The sequence below is a fragment of the Misgurnus anguillicaudatus genome, unplaced genomic scaffold (genome assembly GCF_027580225.2).
Source record: "Misgurnus anguillicaudatus unplaced genomic scaffold, ASM2758022v2 HiC_scaffold_31, whole genome shotgun sequence".
Taxonomy (NCBI): Eukaryota; Metazoa; Chordata; class Actinopteri; order Cypriniformes; family Cobitidae; genus Misgurnus; species Misgurnus anguillicaudatus.
In genome coordinates, this window is record NW_027395281.1 from 5,486,363 (window position 1) to 5,498,655 (window position 12,293).

At 39.7% G+C, this 12,293-nt stretch overlaps 1 protein-coding gene across 2 annotated transcripts in view; it reads right to left on the reverse strand.

Moving 5' to 3' along the window:
* celsr2 (cadherin, EGF LAG seven-pass G-type receptor 2) overlaps window positions 1-12,293 on the reverse strand; it is a 47,796-nt gene that overhangs the window by 30,870 nt on the left and 4,633 nt on the right. The gene's annotated exons all lie outside the window — the stretch shown is intronic.

The following is a 12,293-nucleotide window of genomic DNA, read 5'->3' on the forward strand; positions in this document are numbered from 1 at the left end:
GTCCGTAGATTTATGCTATGACTTTTCTAACTGATGGGACCTACCGAATTCCTAAACGGGGGGCTCAAACACCCCAAAATTTCCATTGACTTAACATTACGACCAACTTTGACGGGTCATAGCTGCGAACGAAAAATTTTTAGAAACTTGTGGCTTATCACAGTTGAAGAGGCTGGCAGGCTCTGTAAGAACATACATCACATTGGGGTGTAAGCTGTACCCCTGGGGTGTAAGAGGCCCCCAAAATTTCCCATTGACTTATAATGGGGCAGGAAGCACGCCCATATAAGGGAATAAAAACGTCCCAGATGGAATATCTTCATTCTAGAGTGGCGTAGAGACATGGGGGTGGGCTCATTTTACTCAGGCATCCAATCAGTCTTCCAGTATCTCTCCAAAGCTATTAAGCCACGCCCCTAGCAACAATTTTGGGTACCCTAGCAACATCTCCCATAGACTGCCATTATAAAATGCACAGATAGATATCTTTGCATCACACTGTCATAGAGACATGGGGGTGGGATCATATTACTCAGGCATCCAATCAGACTCTCAGGATCCTTACAGAGTTATTAAGCCACGCCCCTAGCAACCAAATATGAGCACCCTAGCAACACAACAAACAAAGCCTTATATCTCGGCATCAGAACATCGTAGAGACATGGGGGTTGGACCGTTTTACTTGTGGCTTGAAGAGTGATCATTATGGGATGCCAATTTTCTGCCTAGCAACCAAACTTAGTACCCTAGCAACGGAATAAACAAAGCCTTATATCTCGGCATCAGAACATCGTAGAGACACGGGGGTTGGACCGTTTTACTTGTGGCTTGAAGTGTTATCATTATGGGATGCCAATTTTCTGCCTAGCAACCAAACTTAGTACCCTAGCAACGGAATAAACAAAGCCTTATATCTCGGCATCAGAACATCGTAGAGACACGGGGGTTGGACCGTTTTACTTGTGGGTTGAAGTGTTATCATTATGGGATGCCAATTTTCTGCCTAGCAACCAAACTTAGTACCCTAGCAACGGAATAAACAAAGCCTTATATCTCTGTATCAGAACATCGTAGAGACACGGGGGTTGGACCGTTTTACTTGTGGCTTGAAGTGTTATCATTATGGGATGCCAATTTTCTCCCTAGCAACCAAAGTTAGTACCCTAGCAACGGAATAAACAAAGCCTTATATCTCCGCTTCAGAACATCTTAGAGACACGGGGATTGTACGGTTTTACTTGTGGCTTGAAGGTTGATCATTATGGGATGCCAATTTTCTCCCTAGCAACCAAACTTAGTACCCTAGCAACGGAATAAACAAAGCCTTATATCTCCGCATCAGAACATCATAGAGACACGGGGGTTGGACCGTTTTACTTGTGGCTTGAAGTGTGATCATTATGGGATGCCAATTTTCTCCCTAGCAACCAAACTTAGTACCCTAGCAACTGAACAAACAAAGCCTTATATCTCCACAACAGAACATCATAGAGACACTGGGGTTGGACCGTTTTACTTGTGGCTTGAAATGTGATCATTATGGGATGCCAATTTTCTCCCTAGCAACCAAACTTAGTACCCTAGCAACGGAATAAACAAAGCCTTATATCTCCACAACAGAATATCATAGAGACACGGGGGTTGGACCGTTTTACTTGTGGCTTGAAGTGTGATCATTATGGGATGCCAATTTTCTCCCTAGCAACCAAACTTAGTACCCTAGCAACGGAATAAACAAAGCCTTATATCTTCGCTTCAGAACATCTTAGAGACACGGGGGTTGGACCTTTTTACTTGTGGCTTGAAGTGTGATCATTATGGGATGCCAATTTTCTCCCTAGCAACCAAACTTAGTACCCTAGCAACTGAACAAACAGAGCCTTATATCTCCACAACAGAACATCATAGAGACACGGGGGTTGGACCGTTTTACTTGTGGCTTGAAGTGTGATCATTATGGGATGCCAATTTTCTCCTTAGCAACCAAACTTAGTACCCTAGCAACGGAATAAACAAAGCCTTATATCTCTGCTTCAGAACATCTTAGAGACACGGGGGTTGGACCGTTTTACTTGTGGCTTGAACGTTGATCATTATGGGATGCCAATTTTCTCCCTAGCAACCAAACTTAGTACCCTAGCAACGGAATAAACAAAGCCTTATATCTCTGCTTCAGAACATCATAGAGACACGAGGGTTGGACCGTTTTACTTGTGGCTTGAAGGGTGATCATTATGGGATGCCAATTTTTTCCTTAGCAACCAAACTTAGTACCCTAGCAACGGAATAAACAAAGCCTAATATCTCTGCTTTAGAACATCATAGAGACACGGGGTGGGACCGTTTTACTTGTGGCTTGAAGGGTGATCATTATGGGATACCAATTTTCTCCTTAGCAACCAAACTTAGTACCCTAGCAACAGAATAAATGTTAGCTTCATGCTAATCATGTTAGCTTCATGCTAGCTTTGTGCTAATCATGCTAACATCATGCTAATCATGCTAGCATCATGCTAGCTTCATGCTAATCATGCTAGCATCATGCTAGCTTCATGCTAATCATGCTTACATCATGCTAGCTTCATGCTAATCATGCTAACATCATACTTAAACATACTAACAGCCGGATAGCCTACTAAACTAAACTTCTGTCAAACCGTTTTAAACGTTCAGGCTACACTTTTTCAAGCCAACATAAAGTTTGTCCTCAAACTTTAATATCTAGTTACAATCTCATGTTTATTATTATTATTATTTTACAGTAACATTGAGGTTGTCTGTATGTCCACACACACACGCACACATGAGGCTGTATATATATAAGAATCAGCGGCTTTAACATGAACAACAGCGTTTTTTACCCATAATGCACCACTGCATCTGAACACTATAATCATCCTGTCAAGAGTCTCATCCAGCCGTCTCTCTCTCTCTCTCTCTGTATAGACTGTAGATATGAAGAGAATAAATCTAGAGAGTAGTTTTATATCACAGTAACAGTGTGTATTATCATATAGTTCTTATTTAATACCATGAGTGTGTCAGATGTGAGGGTGCCATTCCGGTTCCTTTTACAGTTTTTCTGAATTGCTAAAACACATTTTTTGAAACCATCACTCATTTTCTCAAAACCTTTAAACACAAATACCATTTTCAAAAAAAATTCACAGAACCCCTGACTCTTCCTTCAAAACCATTTAACTTGTATTCAAAATCAAACTAAGCTTTCAAATCATACACACACAAGTCTATAATATAAAACACTACAAAGCATCCATTAGACACTACCTTAAAAAATGGAAAACACAACATCCAGGACATCTGCTTACAGAAATATACATGTTTATTGTACATAACAACACACTTGACAAACACTGTTAAAACTCTATATTACTGTAATCACAAGTTCAGTTCAGTGAATATAGTGAATACTTTACTGCAAATAATCGTAAGTTTTCAATATTACTGTAAGCAGCACTTACAGTGTATAGAATTAAAAGATAAAAGTGTGTAGAATTTTGAGTTGTTGTGTTTACTCGATGATAATGGTGTTGTAGTTGTGTTCAACTTTTGCCTGCTGTGTTTAGCATTTATAAAACAAGTTCATTGCAGTGTGAAATGTGTGTTTTAGTGAGAAGTTTGTGTTTAGTGTTTTGCAAAAAGAGTGCATGATTTGACAAAAGGGTTTAGGCCACTATGAATTTGGTTCAGAGATTGAGGTTTAGTGTTTTAGCAATTCAGAAAAACTGTAATTAAACAACTGCTTTGGTTTGACCTTACGATGACCTTACAATGACCTTACGGCATTGTTTCTGAATGCTTTCCGAGAATGTTACGGCAATGTTATTACTATAAGTCCTCTTTACAAGGAGATTTACAGGACGTGTTTGTGTTCACACAGAAGACTCGCTGACAATTTTACAGACATTTTCTGGGACCAAAGTGCCGTGAGAATGAGGTTTTGAATAATCCAGTCTATTTCCACTGGTGCATAAATGAAACTGTAACACTGCCCAACTAAACACAAAATTATTCGTGTTAAAGACAAACAACACAACACACAGAGTGTAAACAACATTGACTTTAAATTCACAATGAATTTAGCACGAGGTCCTGTGACAGTGAAACTCTGTGACTCTACATGAGGAGGAAGATCTCAAAGAGAATCTATAATCATACTTCACACACAATCTGTGACCTACATATCACACAGATAGACAGATAGATAGATAGATAGATAGATAGATAGATAGAGAGAGAGAGATAGAGAGAGAGAGAGAGAGAGAGAGAGAGAGAGCAAATGAGAGAGAGAGAGAGAGAGAGAGAGAGAGAGAGAGAGAGAGAGAGAGAGAGAGAGAGAGAGAGAGAGAGAGAGAGAGAGAATGTTAATGTTAATAATGTATCTATTCCGCTCATTCAAACACTATCAGTGCTCTCTAACTGACATTAAGTGTCAGATGCTCTGATTAAACTCATCTTGTTGCTATGGTAACTATATTTGATCTAAACTCACACTGCTCTTTGAGCCACGCCCCTCGCTGAGTCTGGACCAATCATATGCTCTCAGACACACCTGCTTAATTTAAAAAACCTGCATATTTATAAGTTATCAAAGCTGGAGCCAAACACAGCACGGAGAGGTGTGTGTGTCTGTGTGTGTCTGTGTGTGTGTGTCTGTGTGTGTGTGTGTGTGTCTGTGTGTGTGTGTGTGTGTGTGTGTGTGTGTGTGTGTGTGTGTGTGTGTGTGTGTGTGTCTGTGTGTGTGTGTCTGTGTGTGTGTGTGTGTGTCTGTGTGTGTGTGTGTGTGTGTGAGGTAGCAGTGTTGCCGCAGGCGCCTGCTGTCATGGGAACCAGATGAGCATTTCTTCCACCTGAGCTAAGAATAAAGTGTACTCAGCAGGGGGTGGGGCTAAACATGACAGAACAGCCAATCAGAGCACAGCAGCCCTCTCTGATCAAATGTCATTCAATCAGTCAAACAAACTTTATTCATTATTTTACATCATATACAACCAAATAATATTAATAATAATCATCATCTCCTTATAATGAAGAAATAATCCTGAAACTACTGAATGAATAACACAAACAGACACACAAACACACAATCTTACATGCAACATTCACACAATCATGGACAATATCTACAATACCTAACCCTAACATCTACAGCAGAAGATTAAATCATGTTTCACTGTGTTTGTCTCTCTCACACACACACACAAACACACACAAACACACACAGTCCTCCTACGCAACACATTTCCCTGCTGTTACACACAAACTAATGCTTTTCATCTCCAACAATCACAAATCAAGCTCATCACTTCAGTTTAACATCTAAAGGCTGATTTATACTTCTATGTAGGACGTACATCATAAGCTGTACGTATGCTGTGCGTAATCAAGCGCTGTGATTGGTCTGCTTGAGCCCCTCCCCCCTCATATAAAAAACTTGTCACAGGTGCGTCAATGTGTGTGTTGTAGTTTTAGTTTAAGAAAGAAACAAGAAGACAGACTCACACACTGACATGAGGTTTCCTCTGTCATTTATATTTATTTACACTCACTCACAAGCCTCAATCACACACACACACACACACACACACACACACACACACACACACACACACACACACACACACACACACACACACACACATATGCGCACACACACAGAGACACAAACATGCGCGCACACACACAGAGACACAAACATGCGCACACACACACACACAGAGACACAAACATGCGCACACACACACACACAGAGACACAAACATGCGCACACACACACACATTCCTCTCATTGCTCTTTATTATGGATGTTGTCCAGAAGGTCTGAGACTCCTCAAACCATTAGCATGTTAAAAGCCCTGCGGCCTGTGGTGCACACACACACACACACACTAGGGTTGCCAACCGTTCCGTATAATACGGAATCGTCCCGTATTTGACACATAAAATTCTTGTTCCGTATTGAACTGATACGGGACGCAGTTTGTTCCGTATTTTATGAAAATGAATTCAGTGCAAATACATGACAGACACACAGCTTATAATATGTCAGCCATGAACAAAGACCGCGTCATTTGTATAAGAAAACCCTGACGGTGCGGTAATTTCTCCCTCTGTTTGTCTTTCAGCGTATAGCGTTTTAACATCTTGCAGCCCCATCAGGGAATGCCCTTTTAATTGGTCGTTTCAGTCATTGTGATGTCACGTATCATAGCAACGATGACGACAAGTGACAACAGCGGGAAATGTAAAAATGACTGCATCCGAGCTGCCGGCGAAAGAAACGAGAACAAAAATATAGAATTGAATGGGAAAATGACTACCCGTGGCTGAAATGCGTGAGGGACAATGAATACAAGGCCAATTGTACCATATGCCGTCGCGTTTTTTCTGTTTGTCACGGCGGAGTGTGTGATATAAAGCAGCACGCATGAGGAGATAATCACAAGAGGGGCGAGAGGCTGCGGGCACAGGATGAAGCAATGTCAAGGTTCATTGTCCGTCAGTCGTCTCCAGAGGCTCATATGGTATGTAATTATGTGGATTTTTAAAACTCAAATATAGTTGATAAGAAAATGATTAAAATTAAAAGAGATAGTACAGGTTTAGCCTAACATATATATCCACATGTCCGTAGCCAGCCTATTGAAAGGGGGGGTTCTTTTTTCAAAAAGTGGACCTTTTTTGCACTTTTTCCTCCTCCTTTTGTATTTAATTATGAGCAGGGCCGTACGCAGGACTTTATAAATACCGAGGTCCATACATGTATTTTTCTAGGTCATGCACCCCAGGAAAAAAATCTTATTTCTCTGCTCTACATATATGAATTTAAAAAAATCAGAAAACCAAAGAATCAAATAACTATAGATTTCAAACCATGTCAGTATGCAGAAGATTTGTGTTGGTCATTGTAATAATTATTTTACCATCCTGGGCACACTGGGCTATGTCAGTAAAGTAAACATAGGCTAACTGAATATAGGATCATTTTAGTGAATTAACTAAAGAAGGCTATCAATAGTTAGTTTATTAAATTAATTCAAAATATGCACACACTTATTATACACTTTATATGCTTAAATACAACATCAGTAATGCAGGGAACTTGTATTTTATAAATGGGTTGGCCGAGGCTACTTTAGGGGGTCCATATCCCATGAAAGAAAACTGTAATTATTAAAAAAGCATAAATTAATCTACGACTACTTCACATTTCTACGATTACTTCACATTACCCCACATTAGATAAATATTCTTCTTGCATTTTACTAACTGTGTAAGATGTAAACATAATGCAAGCCTTAATTTTAAACTTCTCACATCTGATTTACTGTCTGTTAATGAAGCAAAAGGCTTCTTGTTAACTGCAGTAACCTTAGTAAAAGTTGTTCAGAAAATTAAAATTCATTCCATGATAAACCTTAAACTTACTTTTAATAGCAGAGCTCAACGGCTCAACACTACAGGAAGAAGTTACAGACAGTGAGTGATTTTCTCTTCTTTTGTTATTTAACTTCAATGACTTCAACAGGTACTATTTATTGGGCTTTAAGATCGAATGCAATAAAATGTTTAAGCCAGAAGATGAACGTGCGCCCATTTAACTCCGTGCACGCGCATTACCGGTGGATGAAGCTTTGTACCGCGCACGTGATGCATCGCGTTTTCCGTTTTCAAGTTCAACAGTGAATCTAATCATACAGTAATAAAAGATATCTTAAAGAATTAAAGAGTGGCATTGAATTTTGTTAATAAACACGCTGAATAACGGGAAGTAAATTACTGGAGGGAGTTAAAGCAGCGCATTAAATTTGGACATTCATGTGGCTCAGCTGCAGTAATGTTTCTTGTCTTGTCACCTTGACAATCACTGCGTTTCATATTTCTCGTCATTAAACGGCTGTATAATAGTAAGCGTTTAATTACTTACATCTTTCTTGCACTTTCACTAAAGGCGCATCTGACCCCTGTGTTGCACCTCTGTCTGCCTGGTTTGATTTGATTGGTCATCTCGGAATAATTTTGACTTTATCTTACTTAATGGGGTGCAGCTCAGACCTGTTGGCATGTGACATCACACTACCGCGAGATCTATTTAAAAGCATACTGAGTCATTTACTATTGAATCGGTCTCGCGGTGCTAAGACGTCACATGCCGATCGGTCTGCGCAGTGCAGCCAGAAGTCAAACGAGCACTGAGCATTGAGTCAAATAAAACGAGCGTCAGAAAATGACCGAAATCCGGACCTCGTGGCCCTCACTGCTTCAATAATGTATCAGGAACCCAGAATATTTGTCACAAGCATTGATTAAAACAATGATGACAATAATCACGCGAAAAAACGACTTAAATTCTGGACCTTTTGGCAGTGAGGGGGGGTTCGTTCGAACCACCCGAACCCCCCCTGCCTACGGGCTTGTCATATATCTCTCCAGTGCTCTCCCTCTGTTCCTGTGTCCCGCTCCCTCCCGTCTCATAATGTGTCAATCATTTCTGATGGGTTTCTTATTAAATAATTATGGATTTAGATAGCTCAAGGTTTAAAAAGGGGTGGGGTCTTTGAAGAGGGCGTATTATAAACTTAAATAAAACCATGGTGTTGGCAAAATGATCATGATAGCCTTTATATTTCACATCTATGTGGTTCAGTCTTGTATACTTATTAGGCATACTTTGCTATTTATTAAATATTTAGGCCTAAGAAGTTGTATGAAATATATTTATCTAAATGTATAAATTAGTTTCCACTATTTTCACCAGAAGTCTTTATTTCAGGGGTTATTTTTTTCAAAATTCTCTTCCGTGGGGGCATGTCAGGCAACCCCCCCCCAAACAACCCCCCCCCCCCGTTCCTTATTTTCGTTTCAGAAAGTTGGCAACCCTAACACACACACACACACACACACACACACACACACACACACACACAATAGCAGCTAGCGTTTGTGTCACAGTGGGAGTGTGTGAGACCAGAGTTAGTGTGAAACTACAAGCACAATTCAAGGATGAGATTAACACAAAACACATATCACATCTCAGCTTGTTAGAAGACACACAATACTACACACTATTAACAACACAACAACACATATTTGTGTAAACAACATAAACGTGAATCTCTAATAATGATGACATCATGTGTATGTCAAAACAACAATAATCATCTCCAGAAGTGTTTGTGCTGCTCAAGAGTTTATTAACGCTTCACCAACAGAGTTTATACAATTTTGCCGCTTTATAATCCAGGATAACTTGTAATAATAAATCCACGTCATCGTGTGTCTTAACAAAACTGATCGATGTTTTCCTTGTCTTGATTGTTTGTAATATTTCTTTACAAACTAACATCGCCATCTACTGGCCTTACACACATTAAACAACGCTTTAGTTAGTTTAGTTGAATTAATCGAAATTAAACCACAATCGTGATGTGAAACTTCGCAATTATCAAAATGCAGAAGGTTTGCTTTGTGAGTGAACGCCATACTCGATGCGTAAACCAAAACGTCAGTTCTCTAAAATGGACGATGGATTTAAACTTGAAGCAATGCGCGCAACCTGTTTCTCAATCAAACCTGGACGTGTATTTAAAACAAACTTAAATTCCATGGTTTGAATTTCACTTGGATGAAATGACACATGCATTTTCTACTCATTTTAACAATCCCAAATGTGATATATGTGTCGTATTTTTCCTTTATTATTTATTTTTCTTATTTAAAAAGTGTTTTTTGTGGTACCAATTGGGACAAAGATTGTGTCAAAGAGTTTAATTAAACGTTCATGTTTTATATTTTAGTTGCATTCGTGAGTTACTAAAAATGTAACTGCTTAACTAGGCTCGTCATATTAAAGTATTAATAAATTAATCAAATCAAAACTTAATAGCATCAAAGAAACATTTAATGTATCAGCAAATATCTCATCGCTGGGGGAATTAATCGATACTGTATCGCATTGTAATGAACGCACTGATTTACACCCCTAGGTTACAGTAAGTCCTTAATTTTTTATGTTTCCCTACTGAAAAAAAACAGCATCATACCAGCATGGACCAGCATGGGAAATATGCTGGTCTATGCTGGTTTGGTGCTGGTTTAGCCGGTGGTCACCAGCATACCAGCACCAAAACACAACATATACTGGTCTTGCTGGTATGCTGTTTTTTTCAGCAGGGTTTTTCTAATTTTTATAAAAATATCAAAATAACTAATAAGATACAACTAAATTACCAGACCCATAAGCAGTATCAGCAGGACAGATGCACACAGCTACAAAATTCAATCACAAATTGAATCACAATTAGATTTTTTCCCCAAACCGCACAGCCCAGTTTGAGTCATTCTCACAGATCTGTGTAAACATGGATGTTTTGACAGCGTTATTGCATGTACGTGAAATTTTTCAAAAATGCAAAAACTTTATGTGTGTGTGTGCGCGCTCCTTCCAGTCCAGAGATCCTTACAACTCACACACACACACGCACACACACACACAAACACAGCGAGCCGCCCCACCCAGCAGGCATTTCTCAGGCTCTAATGAGGTCGTCATGACGACTCACTGCTTAACAAAAGTATTTCTCACTGGCATTATTCACACACACACACACACACACACACACACACACACACACACACACACACACACACACACACACACGCATGCACGCGCACACACACACACACACACACACACACACACACAGACGCACACGCACACACACACACACGCACGCACACGCACACACACAAGAAAAGTGTAAGAACAAGGAGATGGAGGGAGAGAAAGAACGAAAGAGAGAGAGAGAGAGAGAGAGGGAGACACTGATGCTTGGGTGTCCCTTATGGTTGCTAGGTGGTTGTTAGGTGGTTGCTATGATGTTCTGGGTGGTAATTTAGCTCCACCCCCTATACGTAGAGTTTATTCAGATGTTTCATTGCACACAGGAATAATGTCATGAAGATCATTCAGCTCTGAAGTCACACCACCATCACTGAATATTTCATCCTCTCTAACTACTAACTACTTCTAATGTTTGACAAGAACTAAAAGACAAACTTTATTTCTTTCATGAGTGCTGAAAGAGCAAATGGGTCAAATTACAAACAGACTGAACTAAACCAACCACTGAAACATCTAAAGGTTCCTCACATAACTCAACAAACTTCTACTACTACAAAACCAGATCTGTGCTGAAATACACAAGTGTGTTACCAGTTTTAGTCAAACCATAACCACTGACTGTCTGTTTATCCAAACAATGGACGACGGTCTGAGACAGTGAGGTGTTTGGTTTTCAACATCTTTAGCAAACAGCAGTGAAGACCAGAGGAGATATAACTGATGACAGATCAGCAGAACATGGACAGACATCTCATTACTGACAGATTGACTTCTGTTTGTCTCCTAATCTCTCAATCAGATGTAGGAAAGCCCTCACACATGACTGTATGAATATCTAATCATTCACATCTGTCTGTGATCAAACACAGATCTCAATCCCAGAATGCATTGCAACAATCTCAGTCATAAAGTTCATCCAAGATGAAGTGCATTTCATTTAATAATAAACACAATTCTTTACTGATAAATAATGTTGCAAAGCTTGGGAATTTTGGAAATATTTCAATTCGGAAATTAAAGAAAATTATTAATAAAATTTCAAAACTGCATCGCATGCAAACATCAGCTTCCTCAACATCTGACTCATCTTCATCCGTGTGGCAATATTCCCATATATTCCTCTGTAATTTCCATGGAAAGTTTCCAAAATTCCCATTGCAACCCTACTCATAAATGAAGATTATTAATCACACACTTCAGTTTAGCGATACACACTCGTCGTCTTTACTCTTCTGTTGTATCAGCATGAGCACTGACACACGTCTCAGCAGGTGTGATGCGAGCACTGTGTGCTGCTCTCTGATTGGCTGACACAGAGCACCAGCTGTTACACACGTTGGAAATGATCTATAACACACACACACTTGACTCGTGTATCACCGGGAGTTTAACACACAAGAGACTGAAGAGAACAAAACAAAGTCATGGACTTGGGTTAACCAACACTAACACTGATGAGTGATCATGCAGTCCAGACCACAGCGAGTCAGCGACACACACTTAAATACACAACATACTACACAACAGATCACATGTGATGTATTGGTCAGTACAGAAGAGCTCTGATATGTTTCTGTCGTTCTGAACAAACTAAAATCCCACAGATCCAGCCTAGCGTGATGTTTCCCGTCGCATACATTCAATGACA